The following is a 12,348-nucleotide window of genomic DNA, read 5'->3' as shown; positions in this document are numbered from 1 at the left end:
AGGCTCAAGACAGTTACTACAAATCCCATGAGCCTCGGGGGAATGTCACATGCGCCTCGGGGGAATGTCACATGTTGCGACTTTGCCAATGGGGCAGCTGCATTTGCAGTTAAGGCCTTTTTACTGCAAGTGAGCTCGCGCTGGCAGATTTGAATAGAGACAGTTAAGATAGGCTGCAGTTACATGTTGCTAGGCAACCATTGAAGCTGTGAGATGATGCCAGTTTTAGGCAGTTGAGGGAGACAGTTAAGATTAGGACAGTTAATGGAGATGACAGTTATAACAGTTGAGAGACACAGTTAGCACACTTAAAAAGGGACAGTTCCCTTTATCCCTTAAAAAGGGATAATATTATTATTATTATTAATTATTAGTTCAGGCAGTTAAGGGAAAGACAGTTGAGGAGTTAGGAGTGAATTATTGAGCTAGAAGACAGTGAGTCAGTGTGCTAGGAGATAGGAACCCAAAAATGTGTGGTGGACTAGAGGCAAATACTGACCCAGAAGTACTGATCCTGAATGGGAAGGGGCACAGAGGGAAACTTGCCCTGAAGAGAGCATTATACAGGGAACCTGTCTAATGAAGTATTGTGCTCTATATGAGAACAATTGATCCTGTGCAAGCCTGGAATTGTTGTTAAATAGTTACATATAGTTACCTAGTAGATGAGGTTGAAAAAATGTGCCGTACAATAAAATACCTGTGAGTTCTAAAAGATCCTGGCGCCCTATTTTTGTCCTGTTCTTCCAACCACCAACTATCATCCATTACAGCCAAGGCCTGAACCCAGCAGAGGAAACCCTGAGATCACAGGTAACTGACCGAGGATCTAACACTCTAATCCCATCAGGAGCGGGGCAGAACCCTGTTCACACATGTACATCCTATCTTCTGCTGCCGGGGGGGGGGGGGGATAGGGGTGTTAAATATATATATTATATATTCAAGGGGAACCCCTGAGGAAGGTCCTCCTGGGGACTGGAATGTCAGAATATGTTTGCCTGATGGATCAATAAACTCTATTACGCCCCGTTTTGTGCTGGTACTTTGATCACCCTGTGATCTCACCCTCCTATTGTCACCAAACTCTATTGTACACCTCCCGCCTCTCTGCTGAGTGTTTTGTCCCATATATATGTAACACACACATATACACACGCGCACACATGTGCACACAAGCGCGCACATGCACACACACATATTTATATATATATATAGCATAAAAATGTATGCAGAGCTGTACATTATACAGTAGAGGCAGCGATTATTCTAACAAAAACCAGTGGCAATTACCCAAAAGACCCAGGTACACCCAGGTACATTCTGAATACATTAAACTTTCCTTAAACTAGCCCCAGCATTTTTGCATTGATTAATGGCCTATCAGATTAACAGCGGGGGTCCCTGGCAGTCCCATTCAAACTGAATTGGACTGCCAGGGATCCCTGCTGTGTTAATCCTATGGGTCGTTAGTCAATGCAGAAATGCCTTAAACGTGCCTCAAACTAGCCCACAACATACCCTGCACATACCCTGAATGTAACCCGGCTAGTTTAAGGCAAATGTTAGAATAAGCGTTGCCTCTACTGTATGTGTTTGAATACAATGAGTCGGAACTTACAATGTAATTCTTGGTGTTTGAGGCACAGGGAAATAAAGGTTCTAAATAAGTGGTGTTCAGCCATAATACACTTTCCAACACCAAGAGACACCTTAAGGTCCACTCATTTAAAAAAACATGAACTAATTAAGATACAAATTGACGGCAAACTATCGCTGAATCCATAAAGACTATGCAATAACCACTGTGCGTTTATGCTATGCCAGGGGTGTGCAAACTGGGGGGGGGGATGCAAGACTTTTTTTGGGGGGGGCATGGTGGTTACAGAGACCCCGCGCTGAGACCCGAGGCCTCTGTAAAATTATTTACCCGGCTTCAGTCACGCGGCTCCATGGCAATGCGGCATCAAATGAAGCCCGTTGCCATGGAGATCTGACGTCAAATGACACCACGGGTCACATGACGTCACATGACCCCGCAGCATCATTTGATGCCACATTAGCGGTGAGGGGGGGCGTGACTCTGGAGAGCAGACGGGGGGGGGGTTGCAGCGCAGGAAGTTTGCGCACCCTTGTGCTATGCCATAACACATTTTCAGCTCTGGAAGCCACTTTATGGCCCATACAAGTGAATAGGCCGTGAGGCATCTTCTGCCACTGGAAAGTATCTTGTGGCATAACCTGCTTAGTAAGCAATAGTCGCCCAAAGTTACTTTCCAGACATTACAAAGACGCTGGGACTCACATGCTTCACCGGCAATGTTCTCACTGCTACACCCCACTCCTCCAAACAAATATATACATCTACAAATAGTAATGTTCTATCATTGTATATAAAGGCTTTCTAAAAGGTGATACCAACCAAGGCTCATTTTATTAAGCAGGTATCATAGCAATGCCGAGGTTAACAAACCGTGCTGGCCAGCTACCCAGGAATCAGGATGCTTGCAAATGTTCAATTCAGCATTCTGAGGATTTAGCAACGGCTCGTTAGATTGCAATGCAGTTTAATCACAGCCTATTCCCCACCAACCATAACCACCCTTCTTTCTGACCAGCCTTACTGAGCCCTGGCAGGCAGGGATTAGACAGCCTGGCCGGCATTCCTGTACTGTAATTGCTGCCAGGTGCTGTTGATACCTTTTACCCAGAGCAGATCTTAACCCTTTCAGCAGCAGGTGGAAAAATAGCTGTATGTAGTCTTCTGCTAATATGTAATGTGAATGTGCTCAGAAGTGATATTTCTATTTGCTGCACACTTACGGTGGTATATAATGTGTGATTGAAACCTATTCCAACTTCACATTGCAAAGCCAGTATAACCAGCCTCACACTGAGGAGACCCAAAAGGTTTAAATAGCTGTCTGTGAGTAGGTTTACTGGCTCTGCACTTCTTTAACCCAGGGTGTACTGAAAAGCTGTGTAATGTGGTAGGCATAAGCTTATAATAAATAATACAATGAACATGAAGTAAAAGGTGACACTGTGTGCTCATTTGCATGTCATTACCCAGAATCCCTGGCTGCAGTGGAAGCACTGTATGCAAAGAGATAATGGGGAAAGGCAGGTTGCAGACATGTCTGAGACGTGTGAATGTGCTCACAAGTGATATTTGTATTTGATGCACACTTTACGGTGGAGGCTTTTTGTTACTTTTTTTTACCCACCATAATTTAAATAATCTGTGGCTAATATGTAGAGATGGGCAAAATACATTTGTGGCAAATTTGGATCTGCAGCAGATCGGCCGGTTACTTTGGCCTGCAGATTTCAAACAATCAATCTGTTAAAGGGTGATTTACGCTTTGCGGATTTTTTTATTATTTTTTTATTATTATAACCAAGACACTCTGCGGATTCTGCAACCCGTGGACGGATCTGTAGAATCCAATCATCAGATGCAGCAATCCGTGGGCAGGTTGTTAAGAATCCGCCCATGGATGGCTGAATCCACGGACTGGATTCTACAAATCCACCCACGGGTTGTATCCATGGCGTTTTTTGATGAATCTGCACTGATCGAAACCGCCCAAATTCGTTTGTGGATTTTACAGCGAAAAAAACGGGAACTGGATTTGGGTGGATTTGTCTATCTCTACTAATATCTACAGAATCTACAACTGATAAAATCCATTTATATTTCTTTCTCCGGGTTGCGGCCCCTTAGGATTACCGGACCTGTATAGGAAGATTCATTTTTTGTTTGAACATTGACTGATTTGCACAGTACTGTATCTTCCAGGAGATCCACATTTATGTGGCTATCCTACTCCATTCTATACTGTATGTTTGAGTATGATTGTTGTTCTTTGTGGCGTTAACAGACTGTGTCAACAAATATAAACATATCTCATTATAAAACTGTGCTATCTCCTCCACTAACTCTTCCCATAACCAGTCACTGTTGCAACTGGAGCAAAATCAAAGCAAAGTCATCTTAATATTGATGCAAAGAGAAGTAGAGTCAAAACAATGTAAATTGCATCAGTTTTTGGAGCAATGATATAGTTTGCCCAACTTGATAGTGCACTTAATGCATACCTATTTGAGAGTGCCACTAACACTATTGTGACATTCCAGTAACATTCACTTTTAAGACAAGCAAGACATTTAAAATAAGTTAAGACATTTATGTAGAGGATGTGTTTATTAACACCAATGTTAAATTGTAGAATTTACTTAGACCAGTAAGAAGATGAACCAAGTCAACGAAATCCACCTATCCTTGGCAAACTTTCTGACATGTGTGAAATGTAAAAAAAACCTGGATGCTGATGGATAGAATACATTTTTTTAATGCTCTTTAAGATGTCTGAGAGCTTGATATATTATATATAGGCCCCTGGTTTTGAATACAGGGTAGAGGATGTGAAGGAGAAGAGTGTGGTCCACAGTATCAAACGCTGCTGAGAGGTTGAGTGTAATGACCTTTGTCTTTGGCAGCATGGAGGTCATTAGGTTTTTTGTGTGATGGATGTTTCAGTGGAGTGAGCAGTCTGGAAGCAAGATTGGAGAGGATCTATGAGAGAATAGGAGGTAAGAAAATGGAGAAAGCAAGAGAGTACAAGGCAGTCAAGAAGTTTAGAGGCAAACGAAAGGAGGGAGACAGGTAGTCAAACTTGCAGTTTTTGAGTACAAGAATACCTGTTTCGTTATTGAAGAAGGTGAGAAAGGTACCAGACTGGAGGGAGGAGTAGAAAATGTGTGAGAGTGCGGGGATTAGAGTATGAGCAAGAGGTTTGAGCAGATGGGAGGAAATGGGGTCAAAAGGGCAGGTGGTAGAAGGAGAATACGAGATCAGTAGCAACACATCCTTCTCAGTGATGGAAGAAAAGGAGTCAAGGAATGCAGAAGGAGAGTTAGGAAGAGGAGATGTAGAATATGAGGAGGATACAGAGGGTATGCCTTTATGAATATAATCCACCTTTGTCTTGAAATAGCCAGAAAAGTCCAGAGGTGAAAAGTAGGAAGAAAAAGAGGTCATAGATGGTGGTCTGAGTAGAGAGACAGAGAAGAGCCTGTGTTTTGTGGGATAGACTTGTGAGTGTTGAAGAAAAGTAGTTTTGTTTAATATGGGAGAGGGCAGAGTTGAAACAGCAGAGGGTTGTTCAAAACGAATAAACCAGAGCGCAGACAAAAAAATACTTGCAACTTATGACAGCGGACCAGTTAAAAAATGTATTAATTTAAAAACATATGCAACAAAAAAACATATGCAACAAAAAGTCCTGACAGATCCTCTAACGCGTTTCATGCAAAGGGTGCTTTATCAGGGACAAAATTGTAGGGATGGAAGTTCCTGAGAGTATGAGCTTTTCTCCAGAGGCGTTCAGAGGAGCGAGTGCAGGATTGCAGCATGCATGTATGACAGTTTAGCCAGGGTCTGGGGTTTGAAGGGGTTTAGAGTGGCAGAGAGAAAGAGGGGCATGCAGATCAAGAGGACTATAGGGCAGAGTTATAGTTCATGACAAGGTTGTAAGAGTCTGTAGCGGAGCAGAGAGAAGAGAGGACAGATAACAAAGTGGAGTAAAGAGCCGGTAGATTAATGGAATGCAGGTCTCTGCAGAAACAAGAGGTAGAGAGAGGTGGAGAAGGGTAGAACTGGGGGAGAGAAAATTAGATGGATGATGATAAGACAGAGGAAAGGGGTAAATGGAGAAATCAGAGTGGAAAGTTTATTTTGAACTAGAGGTCCAGGTAGTGGCCCTCCAGCTTGCTGCAGTCCTTGGGTTAAGGCCAAAATAAGAGGTTAGATAGAGAAAGAGGGGAGAACGGACATCAATATGCCAGTTTAAGTCCCCAAGGAGAAGAGAAGGGGAGTTGGAGGGGAGAAAGAAGGAGAGCCAGGATTCAAAGTCAAAGAGAAAGACAGAAGGGAGATGAGTAGAGGTAGGTGGGTGATAGATCACCACCACGTGGAGAGGGAAAGGAGTACAAAGCTGTTCAGTTGAGCCTCAAAGGATGGAAAATAAAGAGAGGAAGGAATAGGAAGTATTTGGCAATGGCAGATTGAACAGAGGAGCCTCATGTCTGCACCCCTGCCATCAGGGCACGGAGTGTGGGAGAAAGAAAGGCTACAATAAGAGAGGGCAGCTTCCAGTGCAGAGTCAGACTGAGTGAACAAAGTTATAGCTAAAAGGATGTGTGAGCTAAAAAGTTGTGTACATATTGGAACTTGTTAGAAAGGGAGGGTGTTTTCTAGAGGGAACGGGAAGGGAGGTTGACAGGGGATGGGTATGAGGTTAGGGGAGTTTACACCACGAGGACGACACGTTGGATGTGGGAAGTGAGGGTGAGAGCATGTAGAAATTAAACAGGCAAGGATTGGGAGGGATATTCCCATATGCAAGGAGGAGAGGCACAGAAAGAAAGAGTATTTGTAAGGAGGACTTGTAGAGGTGTTTTTTATTGCAGGGTCTATTGCTGAGTAGTGTCAAAAGACGCAGATAGGAAAGAAGCTCATATGAACTGATAAGTGGGAAGGAAGGAGACATGGAGATATATTAATGTAGTTAGAGGAATAAGGATAGTAGAGAGAATGGTGTATTTTGGATAAAGCAAATATAAATAGTAGAGGAAGCATAGCAGTGGTGGTAGCGCTAGTAGAGTGTTCAGTGGCGATAGTGGCTAAGCAGTGGCATGGGCAATGAAGTTAGGATAAGAGTAAATGGTAAGATGTTAAAAATAAACCATTTATGAGTGGTAATGCTCAAGAATGTTGATAGAAGAGTGCTCCTTCTTGGCTTCATTTAGTGCTCTGATTAATGTAACATACACATTTAAATATTCCTTTTTTTGCTAGTGGTCTACTCCTGCATACGACTTTACCTTTTGTATTGGGTTCTAGTTTCATATGGTTGCCTTTGTCATCCTATGCAATGTGAGCTTTAGTTAGCTCACTTCGTCATTGTCATTATTCTAATTGATTTCATATGTCTCTATGTTTCTTTGTATAATCAACCTTCGGCTGAATGCCCTCTGTGTTATTGTAACTAGGCTTGTGCTGTCATGTCTCTGTTCTGACTGGCTGTTTCTTCCTTACATGTCTTGTCCTCGGGAGTACAGTATGTTCGAATTTCCATCTCCTGCTGGATAGCGTCTCTCCGTTATTATAGCCAACATTTGGAACCGATCGGCTTCCGTTCTGTGTGACGTATGATGGGACAGAATGACATCATCGCCTCAGTCCCTTATCTGTAGCTTCAGATATCAGTTTCACTATTGGCAGCATTTCTTTCTGATCTGATCCCGTGACGGACGTTGTTGTTTGCTCCAGATTCAAATGTTTTTTTTCTGCTTGATTACTTTGTTGTCTGGTAACAGGTAGCTGGGTACACACAGGTAACTCCTAAAGGGAAGTACTGCAGTTATTTAGAACCACCATGGAGACTGTGATGGCAGATACAATAGACTTGTTCAAAAAAAGGTTGGACATCTTTTTAGAAAGGAAATGTATACAGGGATATTCCAAATAAGTAAACATGGAAGAATGTTGATCCAGGAAATAATCCGATTGTCAATTCTTGGAGTCAGGAAGGAAGAGCAAAAGTACACATTTTATCAATCATCATCTGAGACAGCACGAGCGCAGAACACTATTATTTGTGTACCAACTGGAACCTGGTGATTGGGTGATGGTAAAAGTTTTCCAAAGTAAACACATATTGCAAACCAGGTGGAAGGCCCGTATCAAGTACTTTTAACAACAAAAACTGTAGTAAAAGTCGCTGAACTTACATCTTGGATACGTGTCACATTGCAAATTGGTATCAGTAATTACGGATCAATTTACACACGTATTCAAAGAACTAAAGGACTGAGATTTTTATAAGAAACTACTAATAACAGAAACAAGTTCTGAGTATCGTGCTCAGTAAATCAGGGAAACATGTAATTTGATAAAGTCCTGAATGATAAACATAGTGAAATGTTGGACAAACTCTGCTAAATGTCCAGTGAGACTCCTAGACCCAGTGCATAGAATGCTCCTATTAGGGATTAATGAGATAACAGTTCATGTGGTGATGACTGACAGTAACTGAATAAATATTCCTGTCAGAATATGCCACTAGAACACTGAACCTGGAGTAGCACTAGTATAATGGCCACAGTCTCCTTATCTTAATAAAGGAAAGAGAGAGTACTAACATAGTTGGCAGCTCATCCTGTGTGTGTGCATCACGCCAGTCAGTAGCATGGAAGGTAATCCAAAGGATCAAAGCGGAGCACAACTGTGAAAAAGATGGGGGCTAAACACCAGCAAGAGGGTTAAAAAATGGTAAACTTTAGTCCATGGTATACGAGCAACACAAAGTCAAGCACTCTGACGCGTTTCGGGCAGCACAACCTGAGTCAAAGAGTATGTTCACGTCCGATCATACTCCCACAGTTATAGAGGATCCCCCGCCCCAAATGGTCAATGACACGCTTTGGAATGTAGCGAAAAACCCCGCGGGCAAATCTAACTGGCAGAACCAATACACCAATCAACAGCCCGCAGTCGGATGCACCTCCCGTATGTGCGGAGGATCCTATACAACAAAGCAGGAGCTAGTACACGATACAAAAATCACAAACGTTAAACATTTCACAAAAAACATATTGCTAACCATATAACAACAATTTTTTTAAAACAACGAACTAGCCTAATACGAGGAAGAATAATGCGGGGTGAACGGTTTCTTCCCAGATAAAGACTCTAAGTCCAGGTAGTCACTTCTAGCAACAATGAATCAGCACTAGTAATTAAGGTATAATATAAGTGGTCAATGAAACAAATGTATTCTGCTGCAGAAGAAAAGAGGCATATTGTGGTGGAACATAAATAGAGGGACCAATAACCTCTAACTAAATGTTCCACCACATGAAGGATGAACAAGTATGCATATCGGCTCAACACAAACAAAGGAATCTAAAATGTATATAAAGCCTGCTTGGGCTCTCCCCTGGCAGAGAGTCTGTGACACGGTAAACAAAAGCCACCAGTTATATGCCTGGAAAACCTATGTCTAGTCTGCAGTGCAGCACTGACTAGGTTAACTTCAGCTGGGAACCTCAGGACAATTAGTTGGATCCTAGCTGCCTAATCAAGGTGTGTTAAAACCCAGGCTGTAGACACATGGAGGCTGTCTGTTGAGGAGTGAGGAGTAAGCTGCTAAAGAGATTGCTAAAGAGATTTCCTGATACAAGGTCTGATTAGAAAAGTAGATGAATTGTGAACTGTCTGTCCCCTGCATAGAAAAGGGCAACTGCCATATACACTGTCTGCTAAAGAGAAACTGTTTTTGTCTGTCTGCTGAAGAAAAGCCATTTTCCTTTTGTTGCTGATGAAAAGCTATTTTTGGTTTGTGTGCTGTATATTTTTCAAGGCTAAATAAAAAGCCTTGTCAAGAAACCCCCGCGTGTGTAGTTGCATGTACCCTGCAACAGAGTCTCATTGACATTTGTGTGTATGATCAAACTCTGTGCTGTATAGGCAATAAACTACTCATTATCCAAGAACCCGTATTTGTGAGTTTGCAAACAACGCGATGACGTATTTTAGTTTTTTGGTCTGCCTATCGCAGTTTTTCCCATCCTTATTACCAGAGCCTTTTATCCTCTCTTTTTATTGAGTGTATCTCAGAGGTTTGACTAGGAGCATTGGATAAGCATCTATTATCATTCCTATTACTACATATGCCATTTTGCTACCGCTGTAATTTTGTTAATTCTGAGCTCTGATTTTTGTACTTGTTTTGGTTGTACACAATACATGGTGTTTGCTTCTCTTATATATACATAGAGTAAATGACTTATGTTCATTGCAACTTGGTTTTTATCTTTTCGAGTGTGGGTTCCCACTTTCTAGGTTCTATACTTTATTCTGACAGATATAGGGGTTCATCTGGGTTCCCTGCAACAGTATATGTTTTGTCCCCATTTCTTTAATATGAGTGCTGATTACTACCACTTTTTACAAACATTGGCACTGTAATTACAACAAATAATACACATTGCAAAATAATCTTTAAGATCAACTTTAACAACAAATGACAAATTACAAAAAGCCCCAGTGCTACATGCAACCTGACAAATTAAATAGTAAAATACGTATCTGTTTATCTGATCATAAGTAAGAGTCATTTAGTTCAATTCTTTGGCCAAAATATTTTACGCCTACAACCATGTCACAGTATGGCTCTAACACCTGCTAAAAACTCTCCTAACCTCTGTAATGGAGGAAGAACTGTCTTAATAGACAGGTCATTCATAGGTGCATAATAAGACCTGCTATTTAAAAGGAGGGATGGGCAAGCTTGAAACCAGGCAGTAGGGGTCACAAACCTCCAAATTGATTATCAATTGAATTATTCTTATGCATCTGTGGAAGATCGGTCTATTAAGACCACTCTCCCTCCATTACAGAGGTTATAAGTGCTTTTTGTAGGTGTTAGAACCATACCGTGACATGGTTGTAGGCGTAAAACATTTTGGCCAAAGAATTTAACTAAATGAATCTTACTTATGAGCAGATAAACAGATAAGTATTTTGCTATTCAATTTGTCAGATTGGATGTAGTCCTGGGGATTTTTGTCTTTTGTTGTATACATGAGGTCACAATGCTAGTTGCACTCTTTTTGACACAAATATATATGATGTGGTGGTTTGGGTTCTGAGCTTACAGGGGTTGCGGTGTGTGTTTACAACTTTAACACCAAACATGCAGTTAGGGGATTTATCTTATCTAAGCTTGGCTCCATAGTGCTGTGGACAGACTGACTTTCCTTACAGTAGTTTTGCTCCCCTGCCTATTACAACAAGGTAAAAGGTAATGTCAATCACTTAGTACTTACTTCAGTGAAGTATGATAATGATGTACTGTAGTCTTTGGCATTGTTATATCATTCACAACACATCACAGTATCACAGTCTTTCCATGTGTTGATACAACATGTTGTTATATCACAACATAATGACCAATGGCAAAGATTTCATATTTCTACATAGGAGAAAATATTATCATACAGTCACTCTTTAACAAAGATATTTTGCTGAAATATTTGACAATTAAATGCACTTTTACAAATAGGTCTCAGTGTAATTAAATCTATCATTAGTATAAAATACTGCATCTGGTAAGTTAATTACTTTTTTTTTGGTATTATTTATTAGAATTTAATTTCTGTTATAGGTATGCCATCCCATTTAAATATTCAGTAGCCATCATTTATAGAATACAAGAGAAAACATTAGATTCAAATGCGGAATGGGACTACTGTACCTGAAATGTAATTAAGTAAAGCGTGAAAGTATTTGTCATTACTGACCAGAAGATTCCTAGGAGAGATTAACATTAAATATGATAGCTACCATGGAAACCCATTCAGTAAAAGTATTATGCATTTTACTTCTGTGGCCAGAATTAAAGAAAAATGGATTATGATTGCACCATTTCAACATTAGCATTCATGTCAGTGCATGCTGCAATTACATGCTTATGTACACATGCTGTATGTACTATGCAATAGATTTATGGGGCAATGTTACTTAGTACTGGATTCTGATACACTGTATAGATCAGTGTTTTCCAACAGGGGTTCCTTTTAACCCTTGGGTTTCACAGGCATCCCTGCCATTAGAGAGGGTTGGGGTTCCTTACAATGCATCTGATCTCAGACGCGCTATTAGAGAGGGTTGGGGCTTCTTACAATGCATCTGATCTCAGACACGCTATTAGAGAGAGTTGGGGTTCCTTACAATGCATCTGATCTCAGACACGCTATTAGAGTGGGTTGGGGTTCCTTACAATGCATCTGATCTCAGACGTGCTATTAGAGAGGGTTGGGGTTCCTTACAATGCATCTGATCTCAGATGCGCTATTAGAGAGAGATGGGGTTCCACAGAACGTCACAATATAACTATAGTGTTCCTTAACCAAAAAAAAGTTTGAAAACCACTGGTATAGAAAATGTGCAAGGCTTGCCTTTTTAACGTGTGTGGCTTTTTGTAGCATGTCTGGAATGGCAGTAGGGGTGCTTGCCTCTTGCTGGTACAAAATAGGCCAACCACAAAATTGTGATCGTGCAAAACTTGGGCTTTTGAGAAAAACTTTGGAAAGGACTAAGGTGATGGGTTTACAAATAAGATACAAAGAGCACTAAGATATAGTATAATAGTCATATAATTTTATCTCTGTATAGTTACACGGTTGCATAGTAGATGCAGTTGAAAAACGACATATGTCCATCATGTTCAACCTGTGCTAAATTTAGACAATAGTTACTAATGCTATGTTTGTATTTAA

General features: G+C 41.0%; 1 long non-coding RNA gene across 1 annotated transcript in view; it reads left to right on the top strand.

Annotated features, from left to right (window-relative positions):
- Positions 1 to 226: 226 nt before the first annotated feature.
- LOC142467671 (uncharacterized) overlaps positions 227 to 12,348 on the top strand; it is a 90,493-nt gene continuing 78,371 nt past the window's right edge. The window contains exon 1 of the long non-coding RNA XR_012788468.1: positions 227 to 813. This is a non-coding gene — a long non-coding RNA (uncharacterized LOC142467671). The remainder of the gene's footprint in view (positions 814 to 12,348) is intronic.

Source organism: Ascaphus truei, chromosome 16 (genome assembly GCF_040206685.1).
Source record: "Ascaphus truei isolate aAscTru1 chromosome 16, aAscTru1.hap1, whole genome shotgun sequence".
In the NCBI taxonomy this organism is placed as follows: domain Eukaryota; kingdom Metazoa; phylum Chordata; class Amphibia; order Anura; family Ascaphidae; genus Ascaphus; species Ascaphus truei.
This window is presented reverse-complemented; position numbering and strand designations above follow the sequence as displayed.